Source organism: Rutidosis leptorrhynchoides, chromosome 10 (genome assembly GCF_046630445.1).
Source record: "Rutidosis leptorrhynchoides isolate AG116_Rl617_1_P2 chromosome 10, CSIRO_AGI_Rlap_v1, whole genome shotgun sequence".
NCBI classification, from domain to species: Eukaryota; Viridiplantae; Streptophyta; class Magnoliopsida; order Asterales; family Asteraceae; genus Rutidosis; species Rutidosis leptorrhynchoides.
In genome coordinates this window covers 98,961,364-98,979,496 of record NC_092342.1, presented here as the reverse complement: position 1 = coordinate 98,979,496, position 18,133 = coordinate 98,961,364, and positions in this window count along the sequence as shown.

Sequence of the window (18,133 nt, the reverse complement as noted above, 5' to 3'; positions counted from 1 at the left end):
TTTGTTGACGTTTAAAGCATGTTTATTCTCAAGTGAATACTAAGAGCTTCCGCTGTTGCATACTAAAATAAGGACAAGATTTGGAGTCCATGTTTGTATGATATTGTGTAAAAACTGCATTCAAGAAACATATGTCGATGTAATATATTTCTATTGTAAACCATTATGTAATGGTCGTGTGTAAACAATATATTTTAGATTATCATTATTTGATAATCTACGTAATGTTTTTAAAACCTTTATTGATAAAATAAAGGTTATGGTTGTTTTAAAAATGAATGCAGTCTTTGAAAAAAGTCTCATATAGAGGTCAAAACCTCGCAACGAAATCAATTAATATGGAACGTTTATAATCAATATGAACGGGACATTTCAGTTGGTATCCGACCGTTGGTCTTAGAGAACCAGAAAATTTGCATTAGTGTGTCTTATCGAGTTTGTTAGGATGCATTAGTGAGTCTGGACTTCGACCGTGTTTTCTTTAAAAATGATTGCTTAACATTTTTGTCGGAAACTATATATTATTAACATGTAAATATTATGTGATATATTAATCTCTTAACATGTTTGATATTGTGTGATAGATGTCTACCTCTAGCACAAATCTCATTGACTCACATAATAATAACGAAGAGTCGAATATATATTGGCAAGATTCACAAGTTCCCGAAGAACCGGAAGAAGAGGAAACGGAACCGGAAGAAGAGGAACCGGAAGAAGAAGAGGTTCCGGAGGGGGGAATAGTAGGAACCACAGAAAACCGGTCAAATAAAATAAAATCCTCAACCAATGGACCAAAGTTAATAATGGTCAATGGTGTTTCCGCTAAGGAAGCAAAATATTGGGAAAATTACCAATTTTCCGATGAATCGGATTCTGATGAGGATTCCGATGATGTTATAGAAATTACCCTGACTCAATTTAATGAGGCAAAAGAAAATAATAAGGGAAAAGGCATCAAAATAGAGAAATCTGATTCCGACCCCGATGAACTTTATATGTACCGTCAACACCCGTATTTTCAATATCGTGACAATAACCTGGGAACCTCTAAACCACCAGGTTTTTCTAAACCATTGTGGAAAATGACGACTCGTATTAGAGGAACATCATATATCCCTAGAAGATTAGGAAAAAGAACCAAGTTCGAAGAAGAAGAAACCAGTGATTCAGATTAGAGGGGTTTGAGCATGTTGTGTAATAAATGTATTGTAGTGTGCTTGTACTTTTATGTTCTATGTAAAAATTGCTTGTATTGTTTGTTATTACGAATCTAATCCTTGTCTATTTTACAGTATAAAAACAAAATAGACGTTAAGGGTAGGAAACCGAATATTTTAGAAGACCTACCAGAGGATATGATTGAGGAAATCTTGTCTAGAGTTGGTCAGAATTCATCAGCACATTTAGTTATGGCGAAATTAACTTGTCAAACATTTGAAAGACTTTCCAGAAATGCCTTAGTTTATAAAAGGCTTTCCTTTGATAGGTGGGGTATATCACATTGGGGAGACTTTAAGTTACGCCGTGTTTTCTTTAAAGCGTTAAATGCGGGGAACCCAAATGCAATTTTACGCTACGGGTTAAGAACCTATTTTGACTCAACATATCCTAACATAGGATTTCATGAATTAGAAAGAGCTTCTAACATGCAACATAAAGAAGCATGTTATGCTTACGGGTTAGTGATGTTCGCTTCTTACCAAAGTGAGAAAAAGAACATCGGATTGTAGCTTTTAAATAAAACTTTCCCACAAGTGACGGATTCAGTAGTTGGGGTGAGAAACAAGGCTTTTAGATTATTACGGGGCTGTTGGACATTACGAAACCCTCGTCCTTTTGACGACATTATAACATGCTGCCTAGCTAATGGTTATAACGATTATTTTCCACAAGACCAAGGATTGGAAGTCGTCTTAGTAAAACTAGAATGCATGACTTGTTTCTGGACTTATGAATTGCGTGTCTTTATTTCCTTTCCTGAACAACTTGCGTATTAACTAGATTTATCTTCAAAACTGTCCTGTATCATAGTGTACTATATTTCATGTTATATGTAATATAGCGAAGTTGTAAGTTTGAAGAATATTTGTATGTGATATATTATTATAATCAGTTTTTCATATGGAATTGTAGTAGTTGAATTGTATATTAGCTACTAAGTATGAATTTAACGGGTAGGTAGTACCCGAATTTAAACTTATAAAATGCTAATATGAAGAAAAAGCTTTTATAAATGAGTTCAGATTATGCTGCGAGATACTATTGACTACTCTTAATATTCTGTATGATTAACTTGTTTCATTTAACTATTTTGAAGGAAATAGCACCGACTACTCGACACACCTTAAATATGAGCGAAGAGGAATTTCGTGCCTTTCTTGCTTCAAACATAGCCGCAGTACAGGCCGCGCTACATACCAACAATAACTCTGAATCTAGCAATACAGCTAACGACGCAAGAAATCGTGTAGGATGCTCCTATAAGGAATTCACTGCCTGCAAACCTTCAGAATTTGATGGGATCGAAGGACCAATCGGATTGAAACGGTGGACCGAGAAAGTTGAATCGGTGTTTGGCATAAGTAAGTGTGCTGAAGGAGATAAAGTGAAGTACGCTACGCATACCTTCACAGGTATTGCGTTAACATGGTGGAATACCTATCTAGAGCAAGTGGGACAAGATGTTGCTTACGCGCTACCGTGGTCAGCATTCAAGCACTTAATGAACGAGAAGTACCGTCCCAGAACTGAGGTCAATAAGCTCAAGTCAGAACTTAGATGGTTACGAACACAGGGATTCGATATTACTTCGTACGAAAGACGATTCACAGAATTGTGCCTATTGTGTCCGAGAGCATTCGAAGATGGGGAAGAGAAGATCGATGCGTTTGTGAAAGGATTACCGGAGAGAATCCAAGAAGATATAAGTTCACATGAGCCTGCCTCCATACAAAAGGCATGTAGAATGGCTCACAAACTAGTGAACCAGATTGAGGGAAGAATTAAAGAACAGGCGGCCGAAGAGGCCAACGTGAAGTTAGTCAAAAGAAATTGGGAGGAAAACGGTGATAAGAGTCACCAAAACAACAACAACTATCCCAACAATCGCAACATCAATCGCAACTACAACAAATGGCACAACAACAACAACAACAACTACTACTACAACAATCATCCCAACAACAATAACAACCACAACAACAACAACAATCAGAAGCAGCTATGCCAAAGGTGTGAAAAGTATCACTCGGGGTTCTGCACCAAATTTTGCAACAAGTGTAAAAGAAATGGTCATAGCGCGGTGAAGTGTGAGGTCTACTGACCAGGGGTTAACAGAACGAAAGGAACAAATGGTGTCAGAACGAGTAATGGCGGAACAAGTAGTGTCGGAGCAAGTTATGCCAATGTAGTTTGTTATAAATGTGGAAAACCAAGCCACATTATTAGAAATTTCCCGAACCAGGAGAACACGAATGGACAAGGCCGTGGAAGAGTTTTCAATATTAATGCGGCAGAGGCACAGAAAGACCCGGAACTTGTTACGGGTACGTTTATTATTGACAATAAATCTGTTTACGTTTTATTTGATTCGGGTGCGGATAGAAGCTATATGAGTAGAGATTTTTGTGCTAAATTAAGTTGTCCATTGACACCGTTGGATAGTAAATTTTTACTCGAATTAGCAAACGGTAAATTAATTTCAGCACATTATATATGCCGGAATCGAGAAATTAAACTGGGTAGCGAAATATTTAAGATTGATTTGATACCAGTAGAGTTAGGGAGTTTTGATGTAATAATTGGCATGGACTGGCAGAAGGAGATGAAAGCAGAGATCGTATGTTACAAAAATGCAATTCGCATTGTATGAGAAGAAGGAGAACCCTTAATGGTGTACGGAGAAAAGGGCAACACGAAGCTACATCTTATTAGTAATTTGAAGGTACAAAAACTAATAAGAAAAGGTTGTTATGCTGTTCTAGCACACGTCGAGAAAGTACAAACTGAAGAAAAGAGCATCAATGATGTTCCCGTCGCAAAAGAATTTCCCGATGTATTTCCGAAAGAATTACCGGGACTACCTCCACATTGATCTATTGAATTTCAAATAGATCTTGTACCAGGAGCTGCACCAATAGCTCATGCTCCTTACAGACTCGCACCCAGCGAGATGAAAGAACTGCAAAGCCAACTGCAAGAACTATTAGAACGTGGTTTCATTCGACCAAGCACATCACCATGGGGAGCTCCTGTTTTGTTAGTCAAGAAGAAGGATGGTACATTTAGGTTGTGTATTGACTACAGAGAGTTGAATAAACTTACCATCAAAAACCGTTATCCACTGCCGAGAATTGATGACTTATTTGTTCAACTACAAGGCTCGTCGGTTTATTCGAAAATCGATTTACGTTCTGGATATCATCAAATGCGAGTAAAGGAGGATGATATTCCAAAAACTGCTTTTAGGACGCGTTATGGTCATTACGAGTTTATGGTTATGCCGTTTGGATTGACTAACGCACCAGCTGTGTTCATGGACCTTATGAACCGAGTGTGTGGGCCATATCTTGACAAGTTTGTCATTGTTTTCATCGATGACATACTTATTTACTCAAAGAATGATCAAGAGCACGAAGAACATTTGAGAAAAGTGCTAGAAGTATTGAGGAAAGAAAAACTGTACGCTAAGTTTTCAAAGTGTGCATTTTGGTTGGAAGAAGTTCAATTCCTCAGTCACATAGTGAACAAAGAAGGTATCCAGGTGGACCCGGCAAAGATCGAAACCGTTGAAAAGTGGAAAACCCCAAAAACTCTGAAGCATATACGTCAATTTTTAGGATTGGCTGGTTACTACAGAAGATTCATCCAAGATTTCTCCAAAATAGCAAAACCCTTGACTGCATTAACGCATAAAGGGAAGAAATTTGAATGGAAGGATGAACAAGAGAAGGCATTTCAGTTATTGAAGAAAAAGCTAACTACGGCACCTATATTGTCATTGCCTGAAGGGAATGATGATATTGTGATTTATTGTGAAGCATCAAAGCAAGGTCTCGGTTGTGTATTAATGCAACGAACGAAGGTGATTGCTTATGCGTCTAGAAAATTGAAGATTCACGAGCAAAATTATACTACTCATGATTTTGGGTGCTGTTGTTTTTGCATTAAAGACTTGGAGGCATTATTTATATGGGGTCAAAAGTATTATATATACCGACCACAAAAGTCTCCAACATATATTTAATCAGAAGCAACTGAATTTGAGACAACGTAGGCAGATTGAACTGTTGAATGATTATGATTTTGAGATTCGATACCACCCGGGGAAGGCGAATGTGGTAGCTGACGCTTTGAGTAGAAAGGACAGAGAACCTATACGGGTAAAATCTATGAATATAATTATTCGTACTAACCTTACTACTCAAATAAAGGAGGCGCAACAGGGGGTTGTAAAAGAAGGAAAGTTGAAGAATGAGATACCCAAAGGATCAGAGAAACATCTTAATATTCAGGAAGACGGAACCCGATATAGGGCTGATAGAATTTGGGTACCAAGGTTTGGAGATGTGAGAGAAATGGTACTTAAAGAAGTACATAAAACCAGATATTCAATACATCCCGGAGTGGGGAAGAAGTATAAAGATCTCAAGAAACACTTTTGGTGGCCAGCCGATATTGCTAAATATGTAGGAGAATGTTTGACGTGTTCTAAGGTCAAAGCTGAACATCAGAAACCATCAGGTCTACTACAACAACCTGAAATCCCGGAATGGAAATGGGAAAACATTACCATGGATTTCATTACTAAATTGCCAAGGACTGTAAGTGGTTATGGTACTATTTGGGTAATAGTTGATCGTCTCACCAAGTCAGCACACTTCCTGTCAATGATAGAAGATGACAAAATGGAGAAGTTGGCACGATTGTATTTGAAGGAGGTTGTCTCCAGACATGGAATACCCGTCTTTATTATCTCTGATAGGGATGGTAGATTTGTTTCAAGGTTCTAGCAGACGTTGCAACAAGCATTGGGGACTCGTCTAGACATGAGTACTGCCTATCATCCACAAACTGATGGGCAGAGCGAAAGGACGATACAAACGCTTGAAGACATGCTACGAGCATGTGTTATTGATTTCGGAAACAGTTAGGATCGACACCTACCGTTAGAAGAATTTTCCTACAACAACAGTTATCATTCTAGTATTGAGATGGCGCCGTTTGAGGCACTTTATGGTAGAAAGTGCAAATCTCCGATTTGTTGGAATGAAGTGGGGGATAGACAGATTACGGGTCCGGAGATAATACAAGAAACTACCGAGAAAATCATCCAAATTCAACAACGATTGAAAACCGCCCAGAGTCGACAAAAGAGCTACGCGGACAGTAAAAGAAAAGATATAGAGTTTGAAATTGGAGAAATAGTCATGCTTAAGGTTTCACCTTGGAAAGGCGTTGTTCGATTTGGTAAACGGGGGAAACTAAATCCAAGGTACATTGGACCATTCAAGATTATAGATCGTGTCGGACCAGTAGCTTACCAACTGGAGCTACCTCAACAACTCGCGGCTGTACATAACACTTTCCACGTCTCGAATTTGAAGAAATATTTTGCTAAAGAAGATCTCACTATTCCGTTGGACGAAATCCAAATCAATGAAAAACTTCAATTCATTGAATAACCCGTCGAAATAATGGATCGTGAGGTTAAGAGACTTAAGCAAAACAAGATACCGATTGTTAAGGTTCAATGGAATGCTCATATAGGACCCGAGTTTACCTGGGAGCATGAAGATCAGATGAAGAAGAAATACCCGCATCTATTTCCAGAATATTCGTCAACACCTTCAACAGCTTAAAATTTCGGGACGAAATTTATTTAACGGGTAGGTACTGTAGTGACCCGAACTTTTCCATGTTTATATATATTAATTGAGATTGATATTTACATGACTAAATGTTTCCAATATGTTAAACAATCAAACTTGTTAAGACTTGATTAAATGAAATAAGTTTCATATAGAAAATTGATCACCCAAGTTGACCGGCGATTGACGAACGTTACAAAATTGTAAAAACTACATGTTGTGGTATATATAGACATATATATATGGTTGACATAAGATTATGATGATTAAGTATCTCACTAAGTATATTAACAATGTGTGATATATATAAGAAATGAGATTAGTAAGTTAAGAAACTCGAAATGATATATATAACGATTATCATTATGATAACGTCTACTAAATACATATGTATCATATTAAGATATTGATACACTATATTTAACATGATAAAATGATATTTAAATATATCATTAAGTGTGTTAACAATGAACTACATATGTAAAAACAAGACTACTAACTCAAGAATTACGAAACGAGACTTATATGTAACGATTATCGTTGTAACGATATTTTAATGCATATATCATATTAAGAGATATTCATACATCATAATATCATGATAATATAATAATTTAACATCTCATTTGATATAATAAACATTGGGTTAACAACATTAATTGAGATCGTTAACTTAAAGGTTTCAAAACAACACTTACATGTAACGACTAACGAAGACTTAACGACTCCATTAGAATGTATATACATGTTGTGTTTTGATATGTATTCTTACACTTTTGAAAGACTTCAAGACACATATCAAAGTACTTCTACTTAACAAAAATGCTTACAATTACGTCCTCGTTCAGTTTCATCAACAATTCTACACGAATGCACCCGTATTCGTACTCGTAAAATACACAGCTTTTAGATGTATGTACTATTGGTATATACACTCTAATGATCAGCTCTTAGCAGCCCATGTGAGTCACCTAACACATGTGGGAACCATCATTTGGCAACTAGCATGATATATCTCATAAAATTACAAAAATATTAGTAATCATTCATGACTTATTTACATGAAAACAAAATTACATATCCTTTATATCTAATCCATATACCAACGACCAAAAACACCTACAAACACTTTCATTCTTCAATTTTCTTCATCTAATTGATCTCTCTCAAGTTCCATCTTCAAGTTCTAAGTGTTCTTCATAAATTCCATAAGTATAGTTTCATAAAAATCAAGAATACTTCAAAGTTTGCAAGTCTACTTCCAAACTTTCTAATTCATTCCAAGTAATCATCTAAGATCAAGGAATCTTTGTTATTTATAGTAGGTTATCTTTCTAATTCAATGTAATATTCATATTCAAACTTTGATTCAATTTCTACAACTATAACAATCTTATTTCGAGTGAAAATCTTACTTGAACTGTTTTCGTGTCATGATTCTGCTTCAAGAACTTTCAAGCCATCCAAGGATCCTTTGAAGCTAGATCCATTTTTCTCATTTCTAGTAGTTTTATCCAGAAAACTTGAGGTAGTAATGATGTTCATAACATCATTCGATTCATACATATAAAACTATCTTATTCGAAGGTTTAAACTTGTAATCACTAGAACATAGTTTAGTTAATTCTAAACTTGTTCGCAAACAAAAGTTAATCCTTCTAACTTGACTTTTAAAATCAACTAAACACATGTTATATATCTATATGATATGTTAACTTAATGATTTAAAACCTGGAAACACGATGAACACCATAAAATCGGATATACGCCGTCGTAGTGAAACCGGGGGCTGTTTTGGTTTGGATAATTAAAAACTATGATAAACTTTGATTTAAAAGTTGTTCTTCTGGGAAAATGATTTTTCATATGAACATGAAACTATATCCAAAAATCTTGGTTAAACTCAAAGTGAAAGTATGTTTTTCAAAATGGTCATCAAGATGTCGTTCTTTCGACGGAAATGACTACCTCTTTAGTAATTGACATGTAACTTAAATTTCTGACTATAAACCTATACTTTTTATATTTGGATTCTTAAATTAGAGTTCAATATGAAACCATAGCAATTTTATTCACTCAAAACGGATTTAAAATGAAGAAGTTATGGGTAAAACAAGATTGGATATTTTTGATCTTTTTAGCTACGGGAAATGTTTAACAAATCTATACAAATCATATCCTAGCTAACTTATATTGTATTATACATGTATTCTAATATATTATGTAATCTTTGGATACCATAGACATGTATGCAAATGTTTTGACATATCATATCGACCCATGTATATTTATTATTTGGAACAACCATAGACACTCTATATGCAGTAATGTTGGAGTTAGCTATACAGGGTTGAGGTTGATTCCAAAAATATATATGCTTTGAGTTGTGATCTAGCCTGAGACGTGTATACACTGGGTCGTGGATTGATTCAAGATAATATATATCAATTTATTTCTGTACATCTAACTGTGGACAACTAGTTGTAGGTTATTAACGAGGACAGCTGACTTAATACACTCAAATCTTTAAAACATAATAAAAATGGTTGTAATTATATTTTGATCATACTTTGATATATATGTACATATTTGTATAGGTTCGTGAATCGATCTGTGGCCAAGTCTTATTTCCGAGGAAGGAAATATCTGTGAAAGTGAGTTATAGTCCCACTTTTAAAATCTAATATTTTTGGGATGAGAATACATGCAGGTTTTATAAATGATTTACAAAATAGACACAAGTACGTGAAACTACATTATATGGTTGAATTATCGAAATCGAATATGCCCCTTTTTATTAAGTCTGGTAATCTAAGAATTAGGGAACAGACACCCTAATTGACGCGAATCCTAAAGATAGATCTATTGGGCCTAACATGTAGTGACCCGAACTTTTCCATGTTTATATATATATTAAATGAAATTGTTATTTACATGATTAAGTGTTTCCAACATGTTAAGCAATCAAACTTGTTAAGACTTGATTAATTGAAATAGGTTTCATATAGACAATTGACCACCCAAGTTGACCGGTGATTCACGAACGTTAAAACTTGTAAAAACCATACGATGACATATATATGGTTATATATATAGTTAACATGATTTTATTATAAGTATGTATCTCATTAGGTATTTTAACAATGAGTTATATACATAAATATGAGACTATTAGTTTAAGAAACTCGAAAACGATATATATAACGATTATCGTTATAACAACGTCTTACTAGGTACATATGAATCTTATTAAGATATTGATACACTTGGTTAATTATGTTAAATGATAAGTAAATATATTATTAAGTGTATTAACAATGAAATACATATGTAAAAATAAGACTACTAACTTAATGATTTCGAAACGAGACATATATGTAACGATTATCGTTGTAACGACATTTAACTGTATATATATCATACTAAGATATATTATATATCATAATATCATGATAATATAACAATTTAACATCTCAATTGTTATAATAAACAATGGGTTAACAACATTCAACAAGATCGTTAACCTAAAGGTTTCAAAACAACATTTACATGTAACGACTAACGATGACTTACGACTCAGTTAAAATGTATATACATGTAGTGTTTTAATATGTATTCATACACTTTTGAAAGACTTCAAGACACTTATCAAAATACTTCTACTTAACAAAAATGCTTACAATTACATCCTCGTTCAGTTTCATCAACAATTCTACTCGTATGCACCCGTATTCGTACTCGTACAATACACAGCTTTTAGATGTATGTACTATTGGTATATACACTCCAATGATCAGCTCTTAGCAGCCCATGTGAGTCACCTAACACATGTGGGAACCATCATTTGGCAACTAACATGAAATATCTCATAAAATTACAAAAATATGAGTAATCATTCATGACTTATTTACATGAAAACAAAATTACATATCCTTTATATCTAATCCATACACCAACGACCAAAAATACCTACAAATACTTTCATTCTTCAATTTTCTTCATCTAATTGATCTCTCTCAAGTTCTATCTTCAAGTTCTAAGTGTTCTTCATAAATTCCAAAAGTTCTAGTTTCATAAAATCAAGAATACTTCCAAGATTGCAAGTTTACTTCCAAGTTTTCTAAATCCATTCCAAGTAATCATCCAAGATCAAGAAACCTTTGTTACTTACAGTAGGTTATCTTTATAATACAAGGTAATAATCATATTCAAACTTTAATTCAATTTCTATAACTATAACAATCTTATTTCGAGTGGAAATCTTACTTGAAATTGTTTTCGTGTCATGATTCTGCTTCAAGAACTTTCAAGCCATCCAAGGATCCTTTGAAGCTAGATCTATTTTTCTCATTTCCAGCAGGTTTATCCAATTAACTTGAGGTAGTAATGATGTTCATAACATCATTCGATTCATACATATAAAGCTATCTTATTCGAAGGTTTAAACTTGTAATCACTAGAACATAGTTTAGTTAATTCTAAACTTGTTCGCAAATAAACGTTAATCCTTCTAACTTGACTTTTAAAATCAACTAAACACATGTTCTATATCTATATGATATGCTAACTTAATGATTTAAAACCTGGAAACACGAAAAACACCGTAAAATCGGATTTACGCCGTCGTAGTAACATCGCGGGCAGTTTTGGGTTAGTTAATTAAAAAATATGATAAACTTTGATTTAAAAGTTGTTATTCTGGGAAAATAATTTTTATTATGAACATGAAACTATATCCAAAAATTATGGTTAAACTCAAAGTGGAAATATGTTTTCTAAAATGGTCATCTAGACGTCGTTCTTTCGACTGAAATGACTACCTTTACAAAAATGACTTATAACTTATTTTTCCGACTATAAACCTATACTTTTTCTGATTAGATTCATAAAATAGAGTTCAATATGAAACCATAGCAATTTGATTCACTCAAAACGGATTTAAAATGAAGAAGTTATGGGTAAAACAAGATTGGATAATTTTTCTCATTTTAGCTACGTGAAAATTGATAACAAATCTATTCCAACCATAACTTAATCAACTTGTATTTTATATTATGTAATCTTGAGATACCATAGACACGTATACAATGTTTCGACCTATCATGTCGACACATCTATATATATTTCGGAACAACCATAGACACTCTATATGTGAATGTTGGAGTTAGCTATACAGGGTTGAGGTTGATTCCAAAATATATATAGTTTGAGTTGTGATCAATACTGAGATACGTATACATTGGGTCGTGGATTGATTCAAGATAATATTTATCGATTTATTTCTGTACATCTAACTGTGGACAACTAGTTGTAGGTTACTAACGAGGACAGCTGACTTAATAAACTTAAAACATCAAAATATATTAAAAGTGTTGTAAATATATTTTGAACATACTTTGATATATATGTACATATTTGTTATAGCTTCGTGAATCGACCAGTGGCCAAGTCTTATTTCCTGACGAAGTAAAAATCTGTGAAAGTGAGTTATAGTCCCACTTTTAAAATCTAATATTTTTGGGATGAGAATACATGCAGGTTTTATAAATGATTTACAAAATAGACACAAGTACGTGAAACTACATTCTATGGTTGAATTATCGAAATCGAATATGCCCCTATTTATTAAGTCTGGTAATCTAAAAATTAGGGAACAGACACCCTAATTGACGCGAATCCTAAAGATAGATCTATTGGGCCTAACAAACCCCATCCAAAGTACCGGATTCTTTAGTACTTCGAAATTTATATCATATCCGAAGGGTGTCCCGGAATGATGGGGATATTCTTATATATGCATCTTGTTAATGTCGGTTACCAGGTGTTCACCATATGAATGATTTTTATCTCTATGTATGGGATGTGTATTGAAATATGAAATCTTGTGGTCTATTGTTACGATTTGATATATATAGGTTAAACCTATAACTCACCAACATTTTTGTTGACGTTTAAAGCATGTTTATCCTCAGGTGAATACTAAGAGCTTCCGCTATTGCATACTAAAATAAGGACAAGATTTGGAGTCCATGTTTGTATGATATTGTGTAAAAACTGCATTCAAGAAACTGATTTCGATGTAACATATTTGTATTGTAAACCATTATGTAATGGTCGTGTGTAAACAGGATATTTTAGATTATCATTTAATCTACGTAAAGCTTTTTAAACCTTTATTTATGAAATAAAGGTTATGGTTTGTTTTAAAAATGAATGCAGTCTTTGAAAAACGTCTCATATAGAGGTCAAAACCTCGCAACGAAATCAATTAATATGGAATGTTTTTAATCAATAAGAACGGGACATTTCAGTTGGTATCCGAGCGTTGGTCTTAGAGAACCAGAAAATTTGCATTAGTGTGTCTTATCGAGTTTGTTAGGATGCATTAGTGAGTCTGGACTTCGACCGTGTTTTCTTTAAAAATGATTGCTTAACATTTTTGTTGGAAACTATATATTATTAACATGTATATATTAAGTGATATATTAATCTCTTAACATGTTTGATATTGTGTGATAGATGTCTACCTCTAGCACAAATCCCATTGACTCACCTAATAATAACGAAGAGTCGAATATATATTGGACTGATTCACAAGTTCCCGAAGAGGAACCGGAAGAAGAATCAGAACCGGAAGAAGAATCAGAACCGGAAGAGGAGGAACCGGAGGAGGAAATAGAACCAGTGGGAGAAATAATAAAACGGTTAAGTAAAAGAAAATCCTCAACCAACCGACCAAAGTTAATTATGGTCAATGGTGTTTCCGCCAAGGAAGCAAAATATTGGGAGGATTATCAATTCTCCGATGAATCGGATTCCGACGAGAATTCCGATGATGTTATAGAAATTACCCCAACTGAATTTAAAAAGGCAAAAGAAAATAATAAGGGAAAGGGCATAAAAATAGAGAAATCTAATTCCAACCCCGATGAACTTTATATGTATCGTCAACCCCCGAAGCCCTTAAGTTGTAACAATGACCCGGGAACCTCTAAACCACCAGGTTTTTCTAAACCGTTGTGGAAAATGACAGCTCGTATTAGGGGAACATCATATATCCCTAGAAACTTGGCAAAACGAACCAAAACCGAAGAAGAACAAACGAGCGAGTCGGAATAAGATAGTTGTATTCGTGTGGTGTAATATATGTAATATAGTGTACTTATGCTTTATGATATATGTAAAAATTGCTTGTATTAATAAGTATTTTTTTTGAATCTAACTCTTGTTTATTTTACAATTTAAAAACACAAAATGGATAGACAACCCAATATTTTAAGAGACCTACCTGGAGACATGATTGATGAAATCTTGTCTAGAGTCGGTCAGAATTCCTCGGCATAACTATTTAAGGCGAGATCAGTTTGTAAGACATTCGAAGAACGTTCCAAGAATGTCTTGGTTTATAAGAGACTTTCGTTTGAAAGATGGGGGATATCACATTGGGAAACCCATAAGTTACGATGTGTTTACTTTGACGCATATATTGCGGGGAACCCAAATGCTATTTTACGCAACGGGTTAAGAAATTATTTTGACTCAATGTATCCAAATATAGGACTTCATGATTTAGAAAAAGCGGCTAACATGCAACATAAAGAAGCATGCTATGCTTACGGGTTAGTAATGTTCGCTTCTCACCAAAGTGAGAAAAAGAACATCGTGCTACAACTATTAAACAAAACGTTCCCACAAGTGACGGAGTCTGTAATTGGGGTAAGAAATGAGGTTTTTAGGTTATTACGAGACTGTTGGTCATTACGTAACCCTCGTCCCTTTGATGACGTTACAACACGCTGTCTTATCAACGGCCATAACGGTTATGTTCCACAAGACCAAGGATGGGAAGTAGTCCTAGTAAAACCAGAATGCATGACTTGTTTCTGGACGTATGAATTATGTGTCTTTATTGACTTTGCTGAAGGACTTGTGTACTCGCTAGAATTATCTTCACAACTATCTTGTATCAAAGTTATTGTGTGCTATATTTCATGCTTTATGTAAAATAAGCGGTATTGTAAGTTTGTAAAATATTGTATAAAAGTTTGAACGCGAAATATTATTATAATCAGTTTTTCATATAGAATTGTAGTAGTTGAATTGTATATTAGCTACTAAGTATGAACTTAACGGGTAGGTACTACCCGAATTTAAACTTATAAAACGCTAATATGAAGAAAAAGCTTTTATAAATGAGTTCATATTATGCTACGAAATACTATTAACTACTCTTAATATTCTGTATGATTAACTTGTTCCATTTGACTATTTTGAAGGAAATGGCACCGACTACTCGACACACCGTGAATATGAATGAAGAGGAATTCCGTACTTTTCTAGCTTCAAACATAGCCGCAGTACAGGCTGCGCTACATACCAACAATAACCTTGGATCTAGCAGTACAGGAAATCGTTTAGGATGCACCTACAAAGAATTCACTGCCTGCAAACTTTTGGAATTTGATGGAACCGAAGGATCGATCGGATTGAAACGGTGGACCGAGAAGGTCGAATCGGTGTTTGCCATAAGTAAGTGTACTGAAGAGGACAAAGTGAAGTATGCTACGAATACCTTCACAGGTTCTGCATTAACATGGTGGAATACCTATCTAGAGCAAGTGGGACAAGATGATGCTTATGCACTACCGTGGTCAGCATTCAAGCACTTGATGAACGAGAAGTACCATCCCAGAACCAAGGTCAATAAGCTCAAGACAGAACTTAGAGGGTTACGAACCCAAGGATTTGATATTACCACGTACGAAAGACGATTCACAGAATTGTGTCTATTGTGTCCGGGAGCGTTTGAAGATGAGGAAGAGAAGATCGACGCGTTTGTGAAAGGATTACCGGAAAGAATCCAAGAAGATATAAGTTCACACGAGCCCGCCTCCATACAACAGGCATGTAGAATGGCTCACAAACTAGTGAACCAAATTGAGGAAAGAATTAAAGAACAGACGGCTGAAGAGGCCAATGTGAAGCAAGTCAAAAGAAAGTGGGAGGAAAACGGTGATAAGTGTGACACCCCCAAATAGGGCCTGGGGTATTTGTGTCTAATTATATCAAATCACAGTTGTATAAACGAGAACGACTCTACATGTGACGTTTTGTTGAGTTTTGCAGCGGAAGATAAATATGTCTTTAATTGATATGATATGTAATGAAGACTCCAAGCATAGTAAGAAATCATCATCAAAGCAGTAGATATACAGCGGAAGTAATATTTAAGTATCTGAGAATAAACATGCTTAAAAAGTCAACACGAGGTTGAGTGAGTTCATAGGTTTGTAATAAATAATGATTTCAGTAATAGATATAGACCACAGGATTTAATAAAGTAGATCTCGTAGATCCAAAAGTTGATCTCCCGCAGGATCAAAAAGTTATGCCAGTGCGTGATATTTAGACTAAACGTTGTTTGCCCCGTGACAAGTTGTTCTGTCCTTGTCGTTTAATTTCATTATCAAGTAATACAAATACTTAGTCAAATGTATCGGGGACGTTACTCCCGATAGGCCTATCCCCAATAATTAAGAATGCCGCAGCAATTAAAAATATCACTGTAGGGACTTAGTCGGACATAGCCGGGTATAGCATAGTTTAACAGTTGGTACTGATATTTAGACTAGACTTTCAAGTTTACCCCGTACAAGTTATCGTTTATACTTTTCGGTTGGGGACTTGCTGGTCATAGCCCAACATATCACAGTTTAATAGTTGGTACTGATATTTAGACTAGACTTTCAAGTTTGCCCCGTACAAGTTATCGTTTATACTTGTCGGTTGGGGACTTGCTGGTCATAGCCCAACATATCACAGTTTAATAGTTGATACGTGTAAAACAGTTATAAAAGTTGCGCATGTATTCTCAGCCCAAAAATATATAAAAAGGGAGCAGATGAACTCACATTAAATAGCAGTTGAAGTATTCCACGCAAGAAGGAAAGCAAAGCAAGTAAGTGATCTGGATATCAACCTTGAGGTATAACGTTTGATTAGTTAATGTCTAACTTGACATAAAGTTTGTTTATTAATATAGCAACTATATTGACAGTGACGGTTTTCGAGAAAAGTTCCTATTTCTCAAAAGTTTCTATTTTTGGAAACCTACTATTTGTGAAAAACTTCCACTTATAGTAAGCTTCTAGTTTAAGAATGTTCGGGTTATAATTCTTAATAAAGATGTTATACAATCTCGCCCAAACTTCGTCGCTAACATGCAAGTCACTCGAATGATCTATTGTTACCGAGCGGCCCAGGATCTCTTGACCAGAATCTAAGTCTTGGCATTCGAGATCCACAAGCGTCCCATAATGGTAACAAGGATCACCCTAGGCCACAAGTAGCGGTGATGTTTGTAGTCTTTGTACGCTATCTTTAATTATAACCTTCACGTTAGGTGCGTACATATATATTCATTAATTCGTTTTTAATTATAACTCCTATATATTAATTTATAAAAATACTTTTATAATTTTTAGTAACATATATTACTAATTATAACATGTTATTTATTTTAATTTTAATTGCATATAATTTATAACATTATTTACATGTTTCGGTAAAAAAAAATAAACCGAAGTAAATAGTAAAAAGTAAAAAGTAAAAAGTAAGAAAAGAATACTTACTAGTAGTAATTCTTCAAAGAGAGAATGAGAGAAATTTTGGTGTGAGTTTGAATGAGAAATGAGGGGTATTTATACTTGAAAAAATTAGGTAAAAAGAATAAAATAATTAAAAGAAAAAGAAATATTTTAATTTTTAATGGGATTTTAAAATTCAAAAGTATTAAATGTTAGGTCATGGGATAATTCACAAAATAAAATAATAAAAGTAGTTTTCCATTATAATTTTTAATTAAAAAGTAATTTATTTATTTATTTATTTATTTTATTAAAAAAAATCATTTATTTTAAGGATTTTTTTTTTATATATATATTTTTTAAAATAAACAAATTGATTTACTACTTTTCCAATAATATTTGTCAATTTTTTTTATTCATAATAACAATACTGATAATAAAGATATTAATTATTGATATCTTGTTTAAAAAGGATATTAATAATAATAATATTAATATATCAAATTAATGCGTAATTATTTACAAATAATTGTTCGTGAATCGTCAAAATTAGTCGAGGTTAAATGAAATCATATAAAGATTTTTGTTTAAATTTTTTCGGAAATTTACGGGTTGTCACAGTATCCCCCTGTTAATAGAAATTTCGTCCCGAAATTTAGTTGTTGCCATCAGTCG